The sequence below is a fragment of the Triticum aestivum genome, chromosome 1A (assembly GCF_018294505.1).
Source record: "Triticum aestivum cultivar Chinese Spring chromosome 1A, IWGSC CS RefSeq v2.1, whole genome shotgun sequence".
In the NCBI taxonomy this organism is placed as follows: domain Eukaryota; kingdom Viridiplantae; phylum Streptophyta; class Magnoliopsida; order Poales; family Poaceae; genus Triticum; species Triticum aestivum.
In genome coordinates, this window is record NC_057794.1 from 387,176,037 (window position 1) to 387,202,902 (window position 26,866).

The window sequence follows — 26,866 nt, forward strand, 5'->3', positions numbered from 1 at the left end:
TCCTGGATTACTTTGGTACCTCCCTGCCAGGCTAATAGCAAGGCACACATCAGGCCTGGTACACAGCATTGCATACATGATAGAGCCTATGGCTGAAGCATAGGGAACACTTTTCATTTTCTCTCTATCTTCTGCAGTGGTCGCGCATTGAGTCTGACTCAACTTCACACCTTGTAACACATGCAAGAACCCTTTCTATGACTGATCCATTTTGAACTTCTTCAAAACTTTATCAAGGTATGTGCTGTTGGGGAACGCAGTAATTTCAAAATAAATTTCTACGCACACGCAAGATCTATCATGGTGATGCATAGCAATGAGAGGGGAAGAGTGGTGTCCACGTACCCTCATAGACCGTAAGAGGAAGCGTTATGACAACACGGTTGATGTAGTCGTACGTCTTCATGATCCGACCGATCCTAGTACCGAAAGTACGACACCTCCGCGATCTGCACACGTTCAGCTCGGTGACGTCCCACGAACTCTCGATCCAGCTGAGTGTCGAGGGAGAGTTTCGTCAGCACGATGGCATGATGACGGTGATGATGAAGCTACATGCACAGGGCTTCGCCTAAGCACTATGATGATATGACCGAGGTGGATTATGGTGGAGGGGGGAACCGCACATGGCTAAGATATCAATGAATCAACTTGTGTATCCTAGGGTGCCCCCAGCCCCCGTATATAATGAAGCAAGGGGGAGGCCGGCCAGCCCTTGCGGCGCGCCTGGATAGGAGGAGTCCTCCTCCTAGTAGGAGTAGGACTCCCCTTTCCTAGTCCTACTAGGAGGGGGAAAGGAAGGAGGAGAAGGGAGAAAGAAAGGGGGGCGCCGCCCCCCTTCCCTAGTCCAATTCGGACTAGAGTGGGAGGGGGTGCGTAGCCTGCCCTGGTCAGCCCTCTCTCTCTCCACTAAGGCCCATGTGGCCCATTAGTTCCCTAGGGGGGTTCCGATAACCCTCCGGCACTCCGGTTTTCTCTGAAATCACCCGGAACACTTACGGTGTCCGAATATAGCCGTCCAATATATCAATCTTTACGTCTCGACCATTTCAAGACTCCTCATCATGTCCGTGATCATATCCGGGACTCTGAAGTTCCTTCGATACATCAAAACACATAAACTCATAATACCGATCGTCACCGAACGTTAAGCGTGCGGACCCTATGGGTTCGAGAACTATGTAGACATGACCGAGACACGTCTCCGGTAAATAACCAATAGCGGAACCTGTATGTTCATATTGGCTCCCACATATTCTACAAAGATCTTTATTGGTCAAACCGCATAACGATATATGTTGTTCCCTTTGTCATCGGTATGTTACTTGCCCGAGATTCGATCATCGGTATCTCAATACCTAGTTCAATCTCATTACTGGCAAGTCTCTTTACTCGTTCCGTAATGCATCACCCCGTAACTAACTCATTAGTCACATTGCTTGCAAGGCTTATAGTGATGTGCATTACCGAGAGGGCCCAGAGATACCTCTCCAATACCTGGAGTGACAAATCCTAATCTTGATCTATGCCAACTCAACAAACACCATCGGGGACACCTGTAGAGCATCTTTATAGTCACCCAGTTACGTTGTGACATTTGATAGCACACTAAGTATTCCTCCGGTATTCAGGAGTTGCATGATCTCATAGTCATAGGAACATGTATAAGTTATATGGAGAAAGCAATAGCAACAAACTAAACAATCATCGTGCTAAGCTAATGGATGGGTCAAGTCAATCACATCATTATCTAATGATGTGATCCCGTTAATAAAATGACAACTCATGTCTATGGTTAGGAAACATAATCATCATTGATTCAATGAGCTAGTCAAGTAGAGGCATACTAGTGACATTCTGTTTGTCTATGTATTCACACATGTACTAAGTTTCCAGTTAATACAATTCTAGCATGAATAATAAACATTTATCATGATATAAGGAAATATAAATAACAACTTTATTATTGCCTATAGGGCATATTTCCTTCATGTGCTTTGTGAAAGTCCAATTAAGCGTCTTGATCTATCTCTATAGATCTTGATGCCTAATATGTAAGCAGCTTCACCGAGGTCTTTCATTGAAAAATTCTTATTCAAGTATCCTTTTATGCTATCTAGAAATTCTGTATTATTTCCAACCAACAATATGTCATCCACATATAATATTAGAAATGCTACAGAGCTCCCACTCACTTTCTTGTAAATACAGGCTTCTCCAAAAGTCTGTATAAAACATATGCTTTGATCACACTATCAAAGCATATATTCCAACTCCGAGAGGCTTGCACCAGTCCATAAATGGATCGCTGGAGCTTGCACACTTTGTTAGCACCTTTAGGATCGACAAAACCTTTTGGTTGCATCATATACAACTCTTCTTTAAGAAATCCATTAAGGAATGCAGTTTTGACATCCATTTGCCAAATTTCATAATCATAAAATGCGGCAATTGCTAACATGATTCGGACAGACTTAAGCATCGCTACAGGTGAGAAGGTCTCATCGTAGTCAACTCCTTGAACTTGTCAAAAACCTTTCGCAACAAGTCGAGCTTTGTAGACAGTAACATTATCGTCAGTGTCAGTTTTCTTCTTCAAGATCCATTTATTCTCTATGGCTTGCCGATCATCGGGCAAGTCAACCAAAGTCCATACTTTGTTCTCATACATCGACCCCATCTCAGATTTAATGGCCTCAAGCCATTTTGCGGAATTTGGGATCATCATCGCTTCCTCATAGTTCGTAGGTTCATCATGGTCTAGTAACATGACTTCCAGAATAGGATTACTGTACCACTCTGGTGTGGACCATACTCTAGTTGACCTACAAGGTTCGGTAGTAACTTGATCTAAAGTTTCATGATCATCATCATTAACTTCCTCACTAATTGGTGTAGGCTTCACTAGAACTGATTTCTGTGATGAACTACTTTCCGATTTGGGAGAATGTACAATTACCTCATCAAGTTCTACTTTCCTCCCACTCACTTCTTTCAATAGAAATTCCTTCTCTAGAAAGGATCCATTCTTAGCAACGAATATCTTGCCTTCAGATATGTTGTAGAAGGTGTACCCAATAGTTTCCTTTGGGTATCCTATGAAGACGCATTTCTCTGATTTGGGTTCGAGCTTATCAGGTTGAAGTTTTTTCACATAAGCATGACAGCCCCAAACTTTAAGAAAGACAACTTATGTTTGTTGCCAAACCACAGTTCCTATGGTCCTCATCTCAATGGATTTAGATGGTGCCCTATTTAACATGAATGCAACCGTCTCTAAAGCATAACCCCAAAATGATAGCGGTAAATCAGTAAGAGACATCATAGATCGTACCATATCTAATAAAGTACGGTTACGACGTTCGGACACACCATTACACTGTGGTGTTCTAGGTGGCGTGAGTTGCGAAACTATTCCACCTTGTTTCAAATGAAGACCAAACTCATAACTCAAATATTCTCCTCCACGATCAGATTGTAGAAACTTTATTTTTCTTGTTACGATGTTTTTCCACTTCACTCTGAAATTCTTTGAACTTTTCAAATGTTTAAGATTTATGTTTCATTAAGTATATATACCCATATCTGCTCAAATCATCCGCGGAGGTCAGAAAATAACGATATCCGCCGTGAGCCTCAACACTCATCGGACCGCATACATCAGTATGTATTATTTCCAATAAGTCAGTGGCTCACTCCATTGTTCCGGAGAACGGAGTCTTAGTGATCTTGCTGACGAGTCATGGTTTGCAAGCACCAAGTGATTCCAAAAGCCCATCAGCATGGAGTTTCTTCATGCGCTTTACACAAATATGACCTAAACGGCGGTGCCACAAATAAGTTGCACTATCATTATTAACTTTGCATATTTTGGCTTCAATATTATGAATATGTGTATCACTATGATTGAGATTCAATAAAAATAGACCACTCATCAAGGGTGCATGACCATAAAAGATATTACTCATATAAATAGAACAACCATTATTCTCTGATTTAAATGAGTAACCGTCTCGCATCAAACAAGATCCATATATAATGTTCATGCTCAAAGCTGGCACCAAATAACAATTATTCAGATCTAAAACTAATCCCGATGGTAGATGTAGAGGTAGCGTGCCGACGACGATCACATCAACCTTGGAACCATTTCCGATGCGCATCGTCACCTCGTCCTTAGCCAATCTTCGTTTAATCTGTAGCCCCTGTTTCGAGTTGCAAATATGAGTAACAGAACCAGTATCAGATACCCAGGCGCTACTACGAGCATTAGTAATGTACACATCAATAACATGTATATAAAATATACCTTTCACTTTGCCATCCTTCTTATCCGCCAAATACTTGGGGCAGTTCCACTTCTAGTGACCAATCCCTTTGCAGTAGAAGCACTCAGTTTCAAGCTTAGGTCCAGACTTGGGCTTCTTCCCTTGAGCAGCAACTTGCTTGATATTCTTCTTGAAGTTCCACTTATTCCCTTTGCCCTTTTTCTTGAAACTAGTGGTCTTGTTAACCATCAACACTTGATGCTCCTTCTTGATTTCTACCTTCGCAGCCTTTAGCATTGCGAAGAGCTCAGAAATTGTCTTTTCCATCCCTAGAATACTATAGTTCATCACGAAGCCTTTATAGCTTGGTGGCAGTGATTGAAGAACTCTGTTAATGACACTATCATCAGGAAGATTAACTCCCAGCTGAGTCAAGTGGTTACGGTACCCAGACATTCTGAGTATGTGTTCACTGACAAAACTATTCTCCTCCATTTTGCAGTTGTAGAACTTGTTGGAGACTTCATATCTCTCAACTCGGGCATTTGCCTAAAATATTAACTTCAACTCCTGGAACATCTCATATGCTCCATGATGTTCAAAACATCTTTGAAGTCCTGATTCGAAGTCGTAAAGCATGGCACACTGAACTATCGAGTAGTCATCAGCTTTGCTCTGCCAGACGTTCATAACGTCCGAAGTTGCTCTTGCAGCGGGTCTTGCACCTAGCGGTGCTTCCAGGACGTAATTCTTCTGTGCAGCAATGAGGATAATCCTCGAGTTACGGACCCAGTCTGTGTAGTTGCTATCATCATCTTTCAACTTAGCTTTCTCTAGGAACGCATTAAAATTCAAGGGAATGGTAGCACAGGCCATTGATCTACAACAACATAGATATGCAAAAACTATCAGGACTAAGTTCATGATAAATTAAAGTTCAATTAATCATATTACTTAAGAACTCCCACTTAGATAGACATCCCTCTAGTCATCTAAATGATCGCGTGATCCACATCAACTAAACCATGTCCGATCATCACGTGAGATGGAGTAGTTTTCAATGGTGAACATCACTATGTTGATCATATATACTATATGATTCATGTTCGACCTTTCAGTCTCAGTGTTCCAAGGCCATATCTGCATATGCTAGGCTCATCAAGTTTAACCCGAGTATTCTGCATGTGCAAAACTGGCTTGCACCCATTGTATGTGACCGTAGAGCTTATCACACCCGATCATCACGTGGTGTCTCGGCTCAACGAGCTATAGCAACGGTGCATACTCAGGGAGAACACTTGTACCTTGAAATTTAGTGAGGGATCATCTTATAATGCTACTGCCATACGAAGCAAAATAAGATGCATAAAAGATAAACATCACATGCAATCAAAATATGTGACATGATATGGTCATCATCATCTTGTGCCTTTGATCTCCATCTTCAAAGCACCATCATGTTCTCCATCTTCACCGGCTTGACACCTTGATCTCCATCGTAGCGTTGTTGTCGTCTCGCCAACTATTGCTTCTATGACTATCGCTACCGCTTAGTGATAAAGTAAAGCAATTACATGGCGATTGCATTTCATATAATAAAGAGACAACCATAAGGCTCCTGCCAGTTGCCGATAACTTCTACAAAACATGATCATCTCATACAACAATTTATATCTCATCACGTCTTGACCATATCACATCACAACATGCCCTGCAAAGACAAGTTAGACGTCCTCTACTTTGTTGTTGCAAGTTTTACGTGGCTGCTATGGGCTTCTAGCAAGAACCGTTCTTACCTATGCATCAAAACCACAACGATTTTTTGTCAAGTGTGCTATTTTAACCTTCAACAAGGACCGACCGTAGTCAAACTCGATTTAACTAAAGTTGGAGAAATAGACACCCGCCAGCCACCTATGTGCATAGCACGTCGGTAGAACCGTTCTCATGAACGTGGTCATGTAATGTTGGCCCAGTCCGCTTCATCCAACAATACCACCGAATCAAAGTAAGACGTTGGTGGTAAGCAGTATGACTATTATCGCCCACAACTCTTTGTGTTCTACTCGTGCATATCATCTACGCATAGACCTGGCTCGGATGCCACTATTGGGGAACGTAGCATGCAATTTCCAAAAATTTCCTATGATCACGCAAGATATATCTAGGAGATGCATAGCAATGAGAGGGGGAGAGTGTGTCCATGTACCCTCATAGACAAAAAGCTGAAGCTTTAGGTTAACACGGTTGATGTACTCGAACGTCTTCATGATCCGAGTACCGAACGTACGGCACCTCTGTGTTCAGCACACGTTCATCTCGATGATGTCCCTCGAACTCTTTATCCAGCAGAGGGTCGAGGGAGAGTTCCACCAGCACGACGGCATGATGACAGTGATGGTGGTGTGATCCGTGCAGGGCTTCGCCTAAGCACTACGACGCTATAATCGGAGGAATAAACTATGGAGGGGGGCACCGCACACTGCTAAGAGAACAACGGTTGTGTCTTTGGGGTGCCCCTACCCCCGTATATAAAGGAGGGGAGGAGGAGGTGGACGGCCCTAGGGGTGGAGCGCCATGGGGGGAGTCCTACTAGGACTCCACTCCTAGTAGGATTCGCCCCCCCCTCCTTCCAACGGAGAGGGGAAAGGGGAACGAGGGCAGAGGGAGAAGAAAAGGGGGGCCGCGCCCCCACCCCTTGTCCAAATTGGATTGGGTAGGGGGGAGGAGCGTGCCCCCTCTTATGGCCTGCCTCCCTCTCTCCACTATGGCCCATGAGGCCCATTAACTTTCCTGGGGGGTTCCGGTACTCCGAAAAATCCCCGAACCTCTTTGGAACCATTCCAGTGTCCGTATATAACCTTTTAATATATTAATCTTTACCTCTCAACCATTTCGAGACTCCTCGTCATGTCCGTGATCTCATCCGAGACTCTGAACAAACTTTGGTCACCAAATCACATAACTCATAAAAAAATTGTCATCGAATGTTAAGCGTGTAGACCCTACGGGTTCGAGAACTATGCAGACATGAACGAGACACATCTCCGGTCAATAACCAATAGCGGAACCTGGATGCTCATATTGGTTCCTACATATTCTACAAAGATCTTTGTCGGTCAAACTGCATAACAACATACGTCATTCCCTTTGTCATCGGTATGTTACTTGCCCGAGATTCGATCGTCGGTATCATCATACCTAGTTCAATCTCGTTGCCGGCAAGTCTCTTTACTCGTTCCGTAATGCATCATCTGGCAACTAACTCATTAGTCACATTGCTTGCAAGGCTTATAGTGATGTGCATTGCTGAGAGGGCCCAGAGATACCTCTCTGATACATGGAGTGACAAATCCTAATCTTAATCTATGCCAACCCAACAAACACCTCCGGAGAGACCTGTAGAGCATCTTTATAATCACCCAGTTACATTGTGACATTTGATAGCACACAAGGTGTTCCTCTGGTATTTGGGAGTTGCATAATCTCATAGTCATAGGAATAGGTATAAGTCATGAAGAAAGCAATAGCAATAAAACTAAATGATCATAATGCTAAGCTAACGGATGGGTCTTGTCCATCACATCATTCTCTAATGATGTGATCCCTTTCATCAAATGACAACACATGTCTATGGTTAGGAAACTTAACCATCTTTGATTAACGAGCCAGTCAAGTAGAGGCATACTAGGGACACTCTAATTGTCTATGTATTCACACATGTACTAAGTTTTCGGTTAATACAATTCTAGCATGAATAATAAACATTTATCATTATATAATGAAATATAAATAACAACTTTATTATTGCCTCTAGGGTATATTTCCTTCAGGGCAGTAGTGCGATGAGAGCATCGTTGATTTCTTTGAAATTGTTTGCCGACATATTGTAGAAGCGATAAAAAACGGCCATGACATCCCTCTTGATCGTCTGCCAGCAAGCCCTGAAGAAATTTCCTGTGAAGTCGTCTGGTCGTGACGCTTTCTCGGTCGGCGAAGCAACGATTGCCGCCCACACTTCTCCTTCTGAAAACGGGACATCCATGCCCAGGTTGTGGACTGACTGGCAGCTGCAGCTCATCCCAGTTGATAGTGCATTGCCTTTGTGCCCTTGTGCCTAACATAGAGACAAATGGTCATGGACAACCTTGGCCTTGTCTTCATGTGCAGTCGCCATGGGGTCCGGGGTTGCGATGGAGTGGATGAAGTTCCATTGTTGGCGCGAGCAGACCTTTGCATGGAAACAACGTGTGCTAGCGTCCCCCACCTTTAACCATAGCACCCTCGAGGTCTGCCTCCTCCTTGTGTGCTCGATCTCAGCCAACCCCGGGACAAGGAGTTTGAGCTGCTTGCGCAACTGAAACTTTGCCAATGTCAGGGTCTTCTTCTCCTAGGCCACATCTAGGCATAGGATCAGTTCATCTGCGAGATGTAATCTCAATTTTGCCCCTCCTGGCCCTCCAAACAGGCTCTTGCTCTAGATCATCAAGTCCTTCGTCGTGTGCTGCATCTTCACCTTCATATGGACGATCGGGCAATCATGGTTCACCGGACTGTCCCAAGACTTCTTGACTGCTTCCTGAAACCGCAGGTACTTCATCCAGAAACTCCCAAAACAAAAGTGAGCGTGTTTGTCAGGAGTTGCAACGCTTGCCAGCATCAGCGGGCAATGATGAGAACATGAGGTCGAGGCCGCCATTAGCATGTAGGAGAGGAACAACACCTCCCAATCCATGTTGCAAATGAATTTGTCGATGCTGCATAAAGTCGGTTATTCGCGCTCGCTAGTCCAAGTGAACCTCCTATTTTTACACTTAATTTCCCTAAGCCCTGTTAAATCAACGACGTTGCTGAATCTACCCCTGAGCCGCCTATTTAAGTTGAGGTTACTCTTATCCCTAGCTTGATAGATGATGTTGAAGTCGCCAACCAGGAGCCAGGGTTGGCCTAGTGGTAGTGCAGCGATAGCAAATTCAGCTAGGAACACGTCCTTCATGCCGTCATTGATGGGGCCAAAGACTTTCGTCAACCAGAAAGCCGTTGACGAGGTCAGGAGCCATACACAGACTGTGATCGAGAAGTGCCCTAAAGCATGATATTCTACCTGTACTAGGTCCTTGTCCCAGAAAATCACCAGTCGTGCCCCTAGATCTTACTGTCGGGAGCACTACGCAGCCGTCTAGGCGGTGTCCCCCAATCTCATGTGCTACCAGGGCCGTCCATGTCTCGATTTTTGTTTCTTGCAGATTGAGAATGGCAAGCTTGTGTGGGTCGGCTATTCTATCAGGGGGTCCCCCAGGCAGGCAACGGAACCCGGATCCTTTTAAAAAACAATGGGGCCAGCAACGCCCCTCAAGCCGGCTCACGCTTGGCCGGATTACTCGACCCGACCAACCCCTCGACCTGGCCGAATTCCTCTACCCGGCCCCAACGGCCGGCGCAAGGCAGCTGAACCCGGCGCACCAAGACTATAACACCCACTATGCGGCTATATCTCCCACGTGTCGAGGCACGACTTAGAGGCATAACCGCTATCGGATTTTGGGTTCCGGCAGACCCTTGAGGTTCGAACACTAGGGTGCGTGCGGAGATTTCGCCTCCTACCTACCTGCATCCCTCCGCCTTGCTAAGATCTAAGATATGGAAAGAACAACACGAGAGACACAGGGTTTATACTGGTTCGGGCCACCGTTGTGGTGTAATACCCTACTCTGGTGTGTGGCGTGGTGGATTGCCTCTTGGGCTGATGATGATGAACAATACAAGGAAGAACAGCCTCGCGAGGGTCTGTTCTTGGCTGGGGGGAGCGAACTGCTAGGGGGAGTTCAGTCACCCTTCTCTCTCTCCGATTGTTGATCTCTTTTCTTCGTCCTTAGCCTCTCTTCCTCATCTCCCCTCCTACTATGGTGGCTAGTCCTATTTATAGAGGCCCTGGTCCTCTTCCCAAATATCGAGTGGGAAGGGAGCCAACAATGGCGGGCCAATTTGAAGGGGGACAGCTAGTACCAGCTATCCTGACAAAAGTAGTCTTCGCCTGCACAAAGCTCTGGTGGTGACGCCGTCTTGGGCTCCACAATGACCTCCGTCTTGCAGCCCCCCTGGTCTTGGTCTCGTTGCACCGAAATGGCAACCTTTGCCTGATGCCTCGGTACTCCGCGGCTGCGCTTGCTCCCTTTGCACCAAAGAGGAAAGGAGGACACTGCATGGGCTGGCGCCCGCCTGGCGCCCTTGGTCGTCATGGCTTGCGTCACGGGCACCTCATGAGGTACCCCGCCTTGATCTCTCCACCTCCTCGCGAGCCAGCCATGTGAGGCCGTTCCTGAGGAAGCTCTACGTCGTCCGCCCCACGAGGCTTGGCCCCTCGCGAGGGTCTTGGGTCTGTGTTGATGAAGATGGGCCATGCTGGGTCCCCCTTTGAGCCACGCCGCAGGCCGCAGGCAGGCAAGTCTGGGGACCCCTGTTCCCAGAACGCCGACAGTAGCCCCCGGGCCCAAGGTGCGCTCGGACTTGGCCGTGTTGGGAGGCGGAAGGGCAAGAGCGAAGCGCCGCGGGCCCTAACAGCCTGCGGCCTTGGGCGCCGCGTGGCGGTTGATTGGACGTGGGCGGCACTGTTCCCCCATGCCCCCCTTATTTTACGCCATGCTAGGCGGACTCGTAGTTGTACACAGCCGCTCCCCTTTCTGTCGCTCGAGCGCCCTCTGTCCTTCCCCCGCTCGAACTCCAGCTTCTGTTTTCAATCCAATCTCGAACTCCCCCCCCCTTTCCCATCGCCATGGCTCCGACGAAGAAGGGAAGAGGGAGGAAACCCGTGCCTCCGCCTTGCCCGCCGCCGTTGGCGGCCCCCGCCGAGGGCTTGGGCAAGGTCAGCTCGGCTCTGGCCACCATCTTCAACGAATGCGGGAGGACGACGGCCTGGCCCGCGTCCCACTTCTCCATCGACAGGATAGTCACCGAGGTCCCGTATTTCGCCGACGCCCTGTGGGCGGGTCTGGTTCCTCCCTTTTCTGATTTCTTCAATGTCGTGCTTTCCCACTATCAGATCCACATGATGCATCTGGGTCCTGAATCCATCACCCTCCTTTCGGTCTTCGCCTTTGTTTGCAAGGCTATGATGGGCATCCTTCCTTCGGTTGCCTTGCTGCGCCACTTCTTCTCGCTGCGCCTTGTCGACCCTACCCAATGCTGGGCGTGCGTGAGCTTCGTTGCCGCGTCTGAGACAGTGGCCTCTAGGATTGACTTCAAGCTCCCTCCGCCCGCGGCTGGGTTCCGCGAGCGGTGGCTGTATGTGGATGCAGGGGTGCCTAGCCCCTGCTATCGGAGCCAACTTCGCCTGCTGTCCCCAATTCGGGCTGGGGCCAGGAGACGCTTGAGAGCCCCCGGCTCGTCTTCGTCTGGCACCGGTTCATGTTCTTGAGGTCGCTTGGCGTGACAGCGCCCAAGGTGGTGAAGGAGTTCCTGCTACGCCGCGTTGCTCCTCTCCAACGCCACTCCCGCCGGATGTGGGCCTTCAGCGGGCGCGATGATCGTATGAGGCTCCAGGAAGAGGACCTGACGCCTGAAGTACTGAGGACGGCACTCTTGACCTTGACTGGGGACCCCAACCCTGGCAGCATCCAGCAGGGAGGGGCCTTGCTGTACCTCTGCCAAAGCAGGGGCGATTCTGTGAAGCAGATGCCTATCTTTGATGAGTGGGGGTCGCGCCCCGCCGGCCTCTAGGGACCTCGCGAGAACCCTGTGATGGTGACTGCCCTTCCAGTCGGCCACGGCGACTCTTCCTCAAGCAGCGGAGCAGGGAGGCATGAGGCGCCAGAGGCCGAGGGGGCTCCCAGCGGGGTGACAGTGCAGGGCGAGGCCCATGAGGGAGCGGCTCTTGGGGCCCTTGCCGCTGAGGCTGAGGGTGGCAAGCAGCTGCCCTCAGCGCCTGTGAATGAGGCCCCTGAGGCTCCAGCTGCTTCTCTTGGCGAGGCGATTGGCAGCGCGCATCAGGCGGGCGCCTCTGACGCAGATCACCTTGACGCTCCGTCTTCATCGCAGGTTGATCCCTGCGCCCAACTCTTGGGCCGCTTCCGCGTGGACTTTGAGGCCCTCCAGAAGAGAAGGGAGGCCCTGGGCGACGATTACCCTTGTCGCCTGCTGAAGCGTAGGAAGTACTTCGCCACTAATGAGTAAGCCTTCTCCTTTCCTGGCTCCCAATCCTTCTGTTGCTTTTACTGACCCTTGCTCTGCAGCCCCTTCCAGCCGAGCTCACGGAGACGGCTGAGGTGCCGTCCCCCTTGGCTTCGCCCCCTCCATCGTCCTCAAGCGTTCCTAGCAGCAGAGCCCTTGTGGTGAGGGTGATCAGAGAGGCGAACCGTCCCGAGGCGCATCGTGGCCCTGCGCACCTCGCGATCCTCCTTCGCGGGCCTTCTCGTGGCATAGCCAGCCTGCCGTGGGCTTCTCGCCTGGTCGTGGACTGCGATTGGCTGAGGCGCTCCCTGCGCTCTTCACCTCGGGACGGGCTGGCCCCAGGCCGGGCTTCTGGCGCGGCGTTCCCGGCCGCCGCGAGGGTGCCAGCCCCCAGCCCCCAGCCCGGAGGGGGAGTGCTGATTCGTGGCCCCCGACGCTTGCTTGGGGCAGATGATGGTGTGGAAGACATGCTCGAGCGCGCTCGGGAGTGTCGCGCTCCTCCGCCAAGGATTCCTTCGAAGGGCGGCTGACGCGGTAAGCCTGCTTGTTGAGGAGCTTGTCGATGAAGACGCGTGCCTTGAGGCCGAGGGCTTGCGCCTGGCTGCAGAGAGGCGCGAGCTGGAGGGCGCCATCGCCCTTGCGCGCCGTCAGCGCGATCTTGACAACGCAGAGGCCAAGGCGTCGCTGGTGGCCTCTTGGGAGGCCCGATCTTGGGCCGCTGAGGAGGCCCGGGAAGCCGACCAGCGGCGAAAGGCGGCAGAGGAGCGGGCTCGGGAGCTCCTGGCCTAGTGCCACTCACTGGAGGAGCAGGTGGAGCTGCGTGAGGCAGCCCTCGCGTCGATGAAGGTGGCCTTTGGCGACTCAGCAGAGCTCCAGAAGCGTGAGGAGGCGCTGACGCTGGAAGCCGCCGAACGTTCCTGCAAGTACGAGCGTCTGGAGACGAGGGAGCGCTTGGTGACGCAGGCAGAGGATGATGTCGCTGCACAGGAAGCCCGTGTCCTGGAGGAGGTCGGACGTCGGGTGGCGATGGCGCATTTAAACCTCGAGCACGAGTTCGAGGAGAAGCTGGGGTTGATCCGGGTCAAGGCTGAAGGCAGGACTGCTGCCTTGAGGGCCAAGATGGAGGAGGCGACACGGCGGGCCGATGCTTTTCGGGCCGCCCTTGAGGTGGCGCAAGGTGAGTTAACCACCTCCCAGGCCGAGGCGCTCCTTCTTCGCCAGCGGGTGGAGGAGGCTGAGGCCGTCGCGCGCCAGAATGCGGACGAGATACGTCAGCGGCGGATCCTGGATCATGAGCACGGCCCCATGCTCACGATGCTCCGGGAGAGAGCCAACACGGCCTTGGGCAACATCTGCGAGGCGGCTGTTGGCGAGCCGCACGCAGTCAACTACGCTGGCAATCTTCAGTTCTTCACTGACGTGGTGACGCAGTTGGAGGCGCGGTCGGTCAGGGCTGACAGGTTGGTGGAGGAGAGGAGCCGCGCCCTGCTCGGGCGCGCCTTTTCTCGCGTCTTCAGCCATCTCCGGAACATGGATCCCCACTTCGATTTCGACGCTGCCATCGCCCCAGTCCCCCAGGCCGTCCGAGACGACCTGGCACACTGGGTGGAAGACAATGTGGATGCTCTTATCAGGGCCTTCACTTCAGACAACGACGGCGTGATCGTGGCTGCCGATGAGGGCGGTGTCGTGCACGGCCCTGACGCCGCTGGCGGCGACGCGGACAGCGATGGCGAGTTCAGCGACGCCAGCAACGGCTCGGGTGGTGCTCCTGAGGACGCATTTGGGGGATTTATCCGACTGATTGTGCACCGTTCCTGCTTCCTTACCCTGCATGAATAGAACTCAGGTTTTGGCCTAATGGCTGTGAGAGCATTTTGGAGGGGGAGCCCCTCATGTAAAACTTGTTTTCATCGTATTAATAGACGCTACATTGCCCATGCGCCCGTGCCAAGTGGTTGGCTTAAGCGACGCGTTGGTCGGCTAATTTACCTTTGTCCCGTGCTAGCCCTAAGGTAGCCCGTGGGAGGCTGTGGTGTCCTGAGTATTCCCTGATTGAATCCGTAGGATCTGCAGTAAAACACCCTCCTGAGAGGACGCGGCGGCGGCAGTCTGGGCTGCGCGCGAGCTAGGCCTGACCCGGCTCGCGAGGGGCTCACGAGGGGAGGCATCTGAGGCGAAGTGGTAACCTAAACGCAAGAAATTGCTTGAACGAGACTAAGCACCCCTTCCCCGAACACATGCAAATCTCAAATTCGAATCCAACTTGAATCCAGCGGGGGAAAGCGACAACCAAAGGGAAAAGCAAAGGAAGCAGACAAAAGGCCGCATCCGGCACCTAATCTAGTCTTGGACGTCTTCTCACCAGCGCGGAGCTAAGTGCTGCCACTGGGCATGGGAGGGAGCCCCAGGGCCTGAGGCCGGCACCCCTGAGACTCCGGGGCGTGTACAGCCCCACTCATTATTACGTGAGAGTGTCACGGGGCGGCGAGCTTCACAGGCACTAGGCCTTCTCCACAGGTACCGGCCTTGCTTCATATCACCAGATGAGGGCCCCGCCTTGCGCCACACTCTAGTGCCATCAATGACGACCGGAAACCAGGATGCCGCCGATAGGGTAGAGCGGTCGCCAACGATTCCCCCGACGACCACGGGTCCTCTGCCAGGGGCAGGCCCTGAGGCACCTCCCCGGCGGAGGGCCTACCTCCTGAGAACACCTTGCTCCGAACGCCGCGGTGGTGATGTCGGATCTCGGCCCCTCTCCTGCAGCCCCCTGTGCCCTCCTCCCGAGGGGTAGGAGACTGTGGGAGCGGGGCAGCTGCTCGCTGTGGCGACCTGCACCTCCTGCGATCCATGGTTAGCGTATGTCTGCTCCTAAAGAATTAGCGCTACCTGATAATCGTTGCCTCCAGCATGCCCAGTGGGGCCGTCCCGGGACTCCTGGAAGGGCCTAGCTTCTGGCGCCTCGTCCCCCCAACTTGGGCTAACGAGCGAGCCTTGTTCGCTCTCGTGAGGGTGTCCTTGGTCCATCATGAGGGGCACGTATTCCTCTGGCGCCGTCATCCCGAAGGCCACGCCGTAGTGCTCCGCGTGCCACGCGGTCCTGCCTGACGCACCCACCGTGGGGTGGCAGCGCGGCTGTCCACCGGGACCACGGGTCGCATTGAGTCCTTCTTCTTTGCGGACCATGAGCGGGGGTAGCGCCGCCGCCGGTCCGGTGCTGACAGCTTCGCTGGCGTTGGAGTAGCCTTGGAGCCCGCGGGCGCGCGCGGAGCCCCCGCGCGGGCCACCCTGGGCTTGAGATGGGAGCTGGGTGCAGAAGGGGTGAGCCCCTGAGGCGGCGAAGCCCAGGAGCTCCGCCACCCGCTCCAGCAGCACGTCGCGGCCGCCCTCCTGCAGCCTGCACTGCAGCAGCTCTCGGGCCACCGTGAGCGCGGCCCTCGAGTTCGCCTACTCCCGGCGGGTGTACGGTGTCGTGGTCGCGGCATGATTGGAGGCCCTTGCTGCCGACCGCGCCTGCCGCGGTGTGAGAGCTGCCGAAGCCTGTCCGTGTCGCCCGTGGCCCGCAGTGCCCTGCGGACCGCGAGCTTCCTGGGGCACAGGGTCGCCCGAGGCGAGCGGCTCTGCGCGGGCGGGCCACGCCACCCATGGATCTGGGTTGCCCGCCTGGTCGCTGGACATGGTGATGACGACGCGATGGGGCACGAAGCGGTAGAAGGTGGATTCCAGCGCACCCCTACCTGGCGCGCCAAATGTCGGATTTCGGGTTCCGGCAGACCCTTGAGGTTCGAACACTGAGGTGCGCGCGGAGATTTTGCCTCCTACCTACCTGCACCCCTCCGCCTCGCTAAGATCTAAGCTATAGAAAGAACAACATGAGAGACATAGGGTTTGTACTGGTTCGGGCCACCGTTGTGGTGTAATACCCTACTCCAGTGTGTGGCATGGTGGATTGCCTCTTGGGCTGATGATGATGAACAATACAAGGAAGAATAGCCTCGCGAGGGTCTGTTCTTGGCTGGGGGGAGCGAACTGCTAGGGGGAGTTCAGTCACCCTTCTCTCTCTCTCTCTCTCTCTGATTGTTGATCTCTTTTCTTCGTCCTTAGCCTCTCTTCCTCATCTCCCCCTCCTACTATGGTGGCTAGTCCTATTTATAGAGGCCCTGGTCCTCTTCCCAAATATCGAGCGGGACGGGAGCCAACAATGGCGGGCTAATTTGAAGGGGGACAGCTAGTACCAGCTATCCTGACAAAAGTAGTCTTCGCCTGCACAAAGCTCTGGTGGTGACACCGTCTTGGGCTCCACAATGACCTCCGTCTTGCAGTCCCCCTGGTCTTGGCCTCGTTGCACCGAAATGGCAACCTTTGCCTGACGCCTCGGTACTCCGCGGCTGCGCTTGCTCCCTTTGCACCAAAGAGGAAAGGAGGACACTGCGCGGGCTGGCGCCCGCCTGGCGCCCTTGGTCGTCATGGCTTGCGTCACGGGCACCTCATGAGGTACCCCGCCTTGATCTCTCCGCCTCCTCGCGAGCCAGCCTGGTGAGGCCGTGCCTGAGGAAGCTCCGCATCGTCCGCCCCGCGAGGCTTGGCCCCTCGCGAGGGTCTTGGGTCTGTGTCGATGAAGATGGGCCGTGTTGGGCCCCCCTTTGAGCCACGCCGCAGGCCGCAGGCAGGCAAGTCTGGGGACCCCCGTTCCCAGAACGCCAACAACCGCATGGTGGTTTTGTCACAAGAGGGGTAATCTTCACACAACCCCACATACGGAATAAGAAAGGGATAAACAGTTGGCTTACAATCGCCACTTCACACAAATAACAAGTTAAACATACATCATCCAAAGTACAATCAAGGTCTGACTATGGAACCAAAATAAAAGAAGACAACCCCAAATGCTAGATCCTCGATCGTCCCAACTGGGCTCCACTACTGATCATCAGGAAACAAAACATAACAACGACCAAGATCTTCATCGAGCTCCCACTTGAGCTCAGTTGCGTCACCTGCACTGGTATCATCCGCACCTGCAACTGTTTGGAAGTATCCGTGAGTCACGAGGACTCAGCAATCTCACACCCGTGAGATCAAGACTATTTAAGCTTATGGGTAGGATAAGGTAATGAGGTCGAGCTGCAGCAAGTGCTAAGCAAATATGGTGGCTAACATACGCAAATAAGAGCAAGAAGAGAACAAACGCAAAGGTCGGAAAGCTAGAAGTGATCTTGAAACTACTTACGCACAACCATAACCCAAGAACCGTGTTCCCTTCCTGGACTCTGCCGAAAAGAGACCATCACGGCTACACACACGGTTGATGCATTTTAATTAAGTCAAGTGTCAAGTTCTCTACAACCGGACATTAACAAAATCCATCTGCCACATAACCGCGGGCACGACTTTCGAAAGTTTAACCATTGTAGGGGTGTCCCAACTTAGCCCATCACAAGCTCTCACGATCAACGAAGGATATTCCTTCTCCCGGAACAACCCGATCAGACTCGGAATCCCGGTTACAAGACATTTCAACAATGGTAAAACTAGACCAGCAAAGCCGCCCGATGTGCTGACAATCCCGATAGGAGCTGCACATATCTCGTTCTCAGGGCACACCGGATGAGACATCCTACGAGTAAAACCAGCCCTCAAGTTTCCCCGAGGTGGCCCCGTAGTCTACTTAGTTCAGACCAACACTTAGAGAAGCACTGGCCCGGGGGGGTTAAAATAAGATGACCCTCGGGTTGGGAGACCCAAGGTAAAGGTAATAGGTTGTTAGGCAAATTTAAAACCAAGGTTGGGCCTTGATGGAGGAGTTTTGTTCAAAGCGAACTGTCAAGTGAGCCCCATAACCCCAACCGCGTTAGGAATGCAAAATCAAGGAACATAACACCGATATGACGGAAACTAGGGCGGCAAGAGTGGAACAAAACACCAGGCATAAGGCCGAGCCTTCCACCCTTTACCCGGTTACAAGACATTTTGACAATGGTAAAAAAAGACCAGCAAAGCCGCCCGATGTGCCGACAATCCCGATAGGAGCTGCCAATATCTCGTTCTCAGGGCACACCGGATGAGACATCCTACGAGTAGAACAAGCCCTCAAGTTTTCCCGAGGTGGCCCCGCAGTCTACTAAGTTTGGACCAACACTTAGAGAAGCACTAGCCCGGGGGGTTAAAATAAGATGACCCTCGGGTTGGCCGACCCAATGGAAAGGTAATAGGTTGTTAGGAAAATGTAAAACCAAGGTTGGGCCATGCTGGAGGAGGTTTATTCAAAGTGAACTGTCAAGGGGGCCCCATAACCCCAACCACGTTAGGAACGCAAAATCAAGGAACATAACACCGGTATGACGGAAACTAGGGCGGCAAGAGTGGAACAAAACACCAGGCATAAGGCCGAGCCTTCCACCCTTTACCAAGTATATAGATGCATTAATTAAAATAAGAGATATTGTGATATCCCCAACAAATCCATGTTCCAACATGGAACAATCTTCAAATTCACCTGCAACTAGCAACGCCATAAGAAGGGCTGAGCAAAAGCGGTAACTTAGCCAAACAACGGTTTGCTAGGATGGTTGAAAAAGGTTAGAGTCTATCATGGCAATATGGGAGGCATGCTATAACAAGTGGTAGGTAGCGCGACATAGCGATAGAATGAACAACTAGCTAGCAAAGATAGAAGTGATGTTGAGGGTATGGTCATCTTGCCCGAGATCCCGCAAGGAAGAAGGACGAGTCCATGAACAAGACAAACGGACGTAGTCGAACGGATCCTCACAATGCAACGTAACCGGAACTATCAAGGAGAAGCACAACCGGAAAGAAGCAAACAACATGGTAAACAACCATCACATAAGCATGGCATGATGTAAAATCAAGTATGATGCATGTCTGGTTTAAGGAGGCATGGCATGGCAAAGTGCACAACCAACACTACAAGTTGAGTGGAGCTCAATATGCAACGAGTTGCATATTGACAGAACACCACATTCGATTATTTAGTTCACTCCCGGTTATGTACCCAACAAAATTAAATATTCTTAACATGGCAAGAGGTGAAACATGAGTAAAATACACAGTTAGGCATTTTAAAGGAGGTCGGAAAATAACAAACAACAATTTCGGTAAATCCTCAAGTGCATTAGCAATTTAATGCAACAACAATTCTAAACATTCTTGATGTTGTTATCATGATGCGGATGACATGATGCAATGCAAAATATGCAATGATGAATGCAACAAGAAAAAAAAACACGAGAAACTTGGAAAACATGGAAGGCATCTGGAGCACCGGTCTTGGGGCGTTACAACACTCGACCACTACCAGAGGATCTCATCCCGAGATCTAAGGATGGCACTGGAGAAAAACGGAAGAGGAAGAGAAGAGGTAAAACTAAGTTGCTTCTTTGACAAATGAGTGAAACCTAACAACCTTGCGGGGTTGAACAAATTGAAAGAAAGAATACAACAAAGATGAACAAAGTTGAAAACACTCCGTTAGAAAGAAAGGAACAAGGAACATTACGGGAACCTTGTAGGTTGAAAGACATAAGAAAAAGGGTTGCAATGGCCAAGAAGTACATGCAAGCACTCCGGTTGAAATGAGATGTACAAGGAACGATAAAGATCAATTACGACAACACTCCGGTTGGAAATGGAAGGCATAGAATATGAACTTGTCAAAAAGAAAGCACTTGGATGAGACTCCGGATAGAAGAGGAGTGATAGCCACAACACTCCGATTAAAACAAGATAGAGAAGGAATAAGAATGATATAATTTGGACAACACTCCGACTGTAAATGGAAGGAATTGAACATGAAATTTACAAGATGAGAGGATACTTGATGAAATCAACAACACACTGCCTCCGGAACTATTGAAAGAATGGCACAATGGGTAAGAAAGATTTTAGACAGCACTCTGGTTGAGGAAGGAGGCAAAACTTGATAAGATGAGAGAACTTGAATGGTGGACACGACACTCCGGTTAAATGGATAAGCAAAGGAAAGAACACGGTCCTCACAATTCGAGATGATGAGTGAAAAGGGCAACATCACAATGCCTCCGGAAGAAAGAATAGAATATAGATCATTGGAATAACAGAATGGAGAAGAAAATGCCAGCATCTACCACAATTGAGCATGGAAAACACCCTTCCAAGAAGGTTAAAACGGAGTTGTTGGAAAAAACAACAACGAAAAAAATACGATTATAGTGGGCTTATGGAAAACATCCCAAAACTGAGGTGAAATTCTGCCACTTACGGAATTAATTGCTTTCTTCATAGCAACGAAGAGATGAAAACTTATTTCACCGGGAGGATAAATGAAGGACTTGGGTCATTTATAAGCACCATAAATAGCAACAATCCTTAGGGAAAGCTTTAGGTGAAATATAACCCAAGATAACTCCAATGAAGAGATTGATGGGTTGCAAAGGATCTCATGAACGAATTGAAAATGATGGGTTTAAAATTTGTCATTCTGGACAACTTGTGAATCATGAAACACGAAGGAAACTGTCAAGAATGATAACACCATCTCAAAAGATAAGGTAGAAAGAATTGCACTTTGGAATGCAAGATGAAGAAAGCTTGAACTCCTCAAAACAAGACATGTGTTGAGCACCATGTTTATTTGAGAGTATAGCTTGGAGGATCATAACTTCAAGAGAAATCTTAAAGAACGAATGAATAATGAAAGAAATCCTTGATGAGCCAGCATGTTGAGCCTCCATGAAGAACTCCGGATAGGAAATGATCACATAAAAGAATTGAAGGTTTGAAGCGAACAAGATTGAAGCCTTGCAATGATTAGATGAATCTTCATGGTGATATAATTGAGAGATCTTGGAACTCCGGGAAAAGTATGAAGCACTTGAACCAAGAATTTACTCATCGTGAACAAACTCCGGAAGAATGAATCCATCATTTGGATGAAGCAAGAATAAGAATTATGTGTATCCTTCACCAATTTAAATTGATGACAAGCAACGGATTTGGCATACTACTTATTCCCGTGGAAAGGATTAAGATAGATATAGCGCAAACTTGAGAAAAGACTTCAACGAACCACCGTTAGGATTTGAAAGAATGAATGAATTGATATGATAACCAAGGAATAGAACTCTTGAATGAACCACCGTAAGAATTGAAAATGAAAGTAGCAAAGGCACAAATCACTGGGAAGAATTGGAAAAACGAAAGAAGATGCTTGAGGGGATTTAGATACATGAGAACAGAGAGATCATGAACTGATTAGAGGATATTTGAACGATTCACCGATAAGATTTGGATAACGATAGCTACACGCTGAGAATGAATAATTATGAGATGATGGGCTCCGGAGAATCAAAGTAACAATACTCCTGAATTGCTCCGGATGGGTGAAAAAAATTCTCACAATCGAAAACAATTATGAGAGGATGGCATAACGCTAGAACCATGAATCTTCGAGAGAATGGACCAAGATTTAGAGGAAACACTTCTTCAGTCTTCAAATGCAGAGAATGACCATGAGAAACACCACCACAAATTGTTGAGACACTCCGGAATAATCAAGAATATACAGGTTGAATCAACAATGAAAAGAATTTGAAAGATCTTGGAGAAAGACATATGACTGATGATAATTCATTCTTACGTCAACTTTGAAAGAATTTGAGAAGCTCCGGGAAAAATAGAAGAGTCATGTAAGATCCTGGGAAAATACATGTGGGTAGGGCCCACTCAAAAGAAACACCATTGAATGATTTAAAATAGAGATTGCGCCCATTGAATTAAATAGCTTAAATGAGATAACATCCTCGAAATAGCTTGAACAGATTAGGAGTGAAAACATGAATCTTCTGAGATATCTTCGGCACTTCGGACATGAATAGAGAGAGGTGAGTGATTAGGGGGTGCACCGGCATGAGAAAGCATTTGAAATGAGGAAAGTATATGATCAACACCGAAAGCTTGAATTGAATCCACCAGAGAAGAAAAAGAATGAAGAATGATAAAATTGTAGAGCATCTTCATGAGAACCACTGGGTAAGAACATTGATTGAAAAGAATGAAGAGACTTCACATGAATAAAATGGATACTTGATTAAGACATCTGATTCCTTGAAGGAAAAGGGTGGGAGGGCAAGAAAAACAAAGGCAACTTGAGGACGGATGAAATGAACAACGTTAAGAAAACTGAGATTGGATCTCACAAATGGGAAAAATGATAGGATCATGTTGCAGAGAATCACACCGGTTGGAAAGAATTTCCATGGCAATCTCGATGATCACGAAGGATTAGCATCCACATAGAAATATGAGAACAACACTTAGAAAAGGTATGGAATCACACTTGACATTGAAGCAACTCAAATACCACAAACCAAAACAAAAAACAAAGGATTGGAACAAACATATGATAGACCCCATATCGTATCATGTGTCTTTTGGAAAGATATCCTACGAGATACTCCTGAAACTTTCTGGTTATGCAATCAGGTTTTGGGGATATAGGGGAAGCATAATATCTCACCGAAACTAACAATCCCTACATCCAGTTGTATCCATCCTTCAACACATAACCAAGAAACCTTCGGAAATCGTGTACCTCTACCTTCGAAAAGCATCCGTTATACGAGTTATAGCAATACTCCCGAACTCCCGCCCCAGTACTGGGTGGCATCGAGGTTATCTCACCAACAACTGCATAAAAGAGATTTTCAATGTTGGCGAACTCAGGTATTCTAGAACGGCAATGATAAAATTTTGACGACAACACCTCAGAGCTCAACTCCTCGGGACACTGCCACAACGCCTAAATGTCAGGAGGCACCAAGAACAATGTTCTTGTCAAAAGAATATCGAAATGATTCCAAGAAACCCGTGTGATCCTAAAAAAATTCATGAAATTTGAGGAGAGGAAAGTCAAAACATCTACGCTAGGAGACCTCACCAGAGCGACGAAGGGACTGAGGAGTAAAAAGAATCCTACTCTCCAATATATATAACCCTAGACTCAAAACATTTTGTTCTAGACTCAACAACATCCGCGATTCGATCAAGCAGGGGGCTCCTAAGTCGGGGATGGCTCTGATTACCAACATGTAACACCCATGATGCGGCTATATCTCCCACGTGTCGAGGCACAACTTAGAGGCATAGCCGCATGGTGGTTTTGTCGCAAGAGGGGTAATCTTCACACAATCCCATGTACTGAATAAGAAAGGGATAAAGAGTTGGCTTACAATCACCACTTCACACAAATAACAAGTTAAACATACATCATCCAAAGTACAATCAAGGTCTCACTACGGAACCAAAATAAAAGAAGACAACCCCAAATGCTAGATCCCTGATCGTCCCAACTGGGCTCCACTACTGATCATCCGGAAACAAAACATAACAACGACCAAGATCTTCGTCGAGCTCCCACTTGAGCTCGGTTGCGTCACCTGCACTGGTATCATCCGCACCTGCAACTGTTTGGAAGTATCCGTGAGTCACGAGGACTCAGCAATCTCACACCCGCAAGATCAAGACTATTTAAGCTTATGGGTAGGATAAGGTAATGAGGTGGAGCTGCAGCAAGCGCTAAGCAAATATGGTGGCAAACATACGCAAATAAGAGCGAGAAGAGAAGCAACGCAATGGTCGGAAAGCTAGAAGTGATCAAGAAGTGATGCTGAAACTACTTACGCACAACCATAACCCAAGAACCGGGTTCACTTCCCGGACTCCACCGAAAAGAGACCATCACGGCTACACACGCGGTTGATGCATTTTAATTAAGTCAAGTGTCAAGTTCTCTACAACCGGACATTAACAAAATCCCATCTGCCACATAACCGCGGGCACGACTTTCGAAAGTTTATACATTGTAGGGGTGTCCCAACTTAGCCCATCACAAGCTCTCACGATCAACGAAGGATATTCCTTCTCCCGGAACAACCCGATCAGACTCGGAATCCCGGTTACAAGACATTTCAACAATGGTAAAACTAGACCAGCAAAGCCGCCCGATGTGCTGACAATCCCGATAGGAGCTGCACATATCTCGTTCTCAGGGCACACCGGATGAGACATCCTACGAGTAAAACCAGCCCTCAAGTTTCCCCGAGGTGGCCCCGTAGTCTACTTAGTTCAGACCAACACTTAGAGAAGCACTGGCCCGGGGGGGTTAAAATAAGATGACCCTCGGGTTGGCCGACCCAAGGTAAAGGTAATAGGTTGTTAGGCAAATTTAAAACCAAGGTTGGGCCTTGATGGAGGAGTTTTGTTCAAAGCGAACTGTCAAGTGAGCCCCATAACCCCAACCGCGTTAGGAATGCAAAATCAAGGAACATAACACCGATATGACGGAAACTAGGGCGGCAAGAGTGGAACAAAACACCAGGCATAAGGCCGAGCCTTCCACCCTTTACCAAGTATATAGATGCATTAATTAAAATAAGAGATATTGTGATATCCCCAACAAATCCATGTTCCAGCATGGAACAATCTTCAACTTCACCTGCAACTAGCAACGCTATAAGAAGGGCTGAGCAAAAGCGGTAACTTAGCCAAACAACGATTTGCTAGGATGGTTGAAAAAGGTTAGAGGCTATCACGGAAATATGGGAGGCATGATATAACAAGTGGTAGGTAGCGCGACATAGCAATAGAACGAACAACTAGCAAGCAAAGATAGAAGTGATTTCGAGGGTATGGTCATCTTGCCTGAGATCCCGCAAGGAAGAAGAACGAGTCCATGAAGAAGACAAAGGGACGTAGTCGAACGGATCCTCACAACGCAACGTAACCGGAACTATCAAGGAGAAGCGCTACCGGAAAGAAGCAAACAACATGGTAAATAACCATCACATAAGCATGGCATGATGTAATATCAAGTATGATGCATGTCTGGTTTAAGGAGGCTTGTCATGGCAAAGTGCACAACCAACACTACAAGTTAAGTGGAGCTCAATACGCAACGAGTTGCATATTGACGGAACACCACATTCGATTATTTACTTCACTTCCGGTTATGTACCCAAAAAAATTAAATGTTCTTAACATGGCAAGAGGTGAAACATGAGTACAACACACAGTTAGGCATTTTAAATGAGCCGGAAAATAACAAACAACAATTCCGGTAAATCCTCGAGTGCATTAGCAATTTAATGCAACAACAATTTTAAACATTCTTGATGTTGTTATCATGATGCGGATGACATGATGCAATGCAAAATATGCAGTGATGAATGCAACAAGCAAAACAAAACACACGACGAAACTCGGAATACATGGAAGGCATCTGGAGCGCCGGTCTTGGGGCTTTACAAAGACTTCTCCAACAAACCAGCTTCCCTTTGCCGTGTTCCCCAACCCGGCCGCGGGTCAGCTCCTATCCCGTCATGGCCGTACGATGGGACGAGTCTTCATTAAGAGATGGGCAAGGCAACAGTGCCCCTCCCATGCCTTTGGTCAGCCGGGGCGTGGCAACAGTGCCCCACCTACCCGCTGACCAGGGTTGGCGTGGTTACAGTGCACCCGTCGACACTGCTGACGCCAGTAGGCAGCAACCTGATGGAGCGCCACTGTAGCACGCTCGACCCGGCCACTCCCTGACGATCGACAAGACGGCCAAAAGTGCCCCTAGGCTCATGGGCCCCGCGCCCGGAGAACCCGGCGAGCCCTGACACCCGGCGGGTCCCAGCACCGGCTTCCCGGACGATGACAACCCGGCCCCATGGCCTTGTAACATTACCATTGTACCCCTGGGGGTTGCACAATAACCCCCCCCCCCCCCAGAAGCCCTCATGCATGGGGGAATCGACTCACTCACACACACTCAAGCAAGCAACATCAGGACGGCTAGACTAGCCACACACCGGGAGAGGGCAGCCTAAGCCTTGGCCTGCCTCCTTATTCCTCCCTGATACAGCTCTAGGAGCAACTTTGTATTGTTATATATAAACTACACTCAGCAGGACTAGGGGTGTTATCTCTCCGGAGAGCCCCGAACCTGGGTATGTCTCGCGTTCCGTGCTCGGTCATGCCGACCTCGCCTCTGGAGCCCACCAGTGCCCTCGAGCCTCCTCCTCTCTTTATCCATCCCTTGGCATCCGCCATGCGCTCACCACGATAGTTGGCGCCCACCGTGGGGCAGCTCGAGGTCCTGGCTAGAAGCATGCTCCAGACGGGGCTCCTCTCCGACTCTGACGAGCCCGACATGCTGGCGGATGACGTCATCGACGCGCTCACCGCCTCCTTCCCCGCGCTGCGCATCTCCGATGCACGATGAGTACCCCAGTGAAGTACTTGACTTCTCTGACTCCCTCCTTTCCCTCGGCGTCGGCGCTCTTGCCGGAGGAATGGACCTCTGCGTGGAGGTTTTCATCACCGACACCGGTGCCTCTTCCTCGTCCAGTGCGGCGAGGAAGGTCGCCGAAGCCAGGACCGCAGCG